The following is a 477-nucleotide window of genomic DNA, read 5'->3' on the forward strand; positions in this document are numbered from 1 at the left end:
TCTGTTTACTTACCTTGACCAAAATAATGTCAATATAATAGTCCCTATCAGAACGACTTATTCCTGATGAAAGCTAGATGAATCAAGCCTGTGCATAGAAAAGCATTTGCCTTTAAGCTTTTTGAATGGAAGAGTTTAAGATGGTATCTAGAGAGAGAAAGAATAGCATATAAAATAACATTCCTGTCTACCAAAGAAAATTATTCTGAGCAAAACTATCTCTTCCACTGGCTTCTTTTTGTTCTTGAATTTCTTAGTATTGGCTGAACTGCAGGTTACACTGTATTGATATGGAGGAAGGTAGGAAGTAGAAGTGTGTGAGATAAAACAACATTTTGGTCAATATTCTAATCACTTTAGTTAGATTATTTGAAAGAGGTTACTTTTTTGTCAGCTGCCAGTGTAGCACGAGTCATTATATCCGGAATAACTCATTCCACTTCCTGTGATGACATATTTTGATCATTTACTCTGTGC

This window comes from Rhinopithecus bieti, unplaced genomic scaffold (genome assembly GCF_001698545.2).
Source record: "Rhinopithecus bieti isolate Rb0 unplaced genomic scaffold, ASM169854v2 scaffold_14004, whole genome shotgun sequence".
NCBI classification, from domain to species: domain Eukaryota; kingdom Metazoa; phylum Chordata; class Mammalia; order Primates; family Cercopithecidae; genus Rhinopithecus; species Rhinopithecus bieti.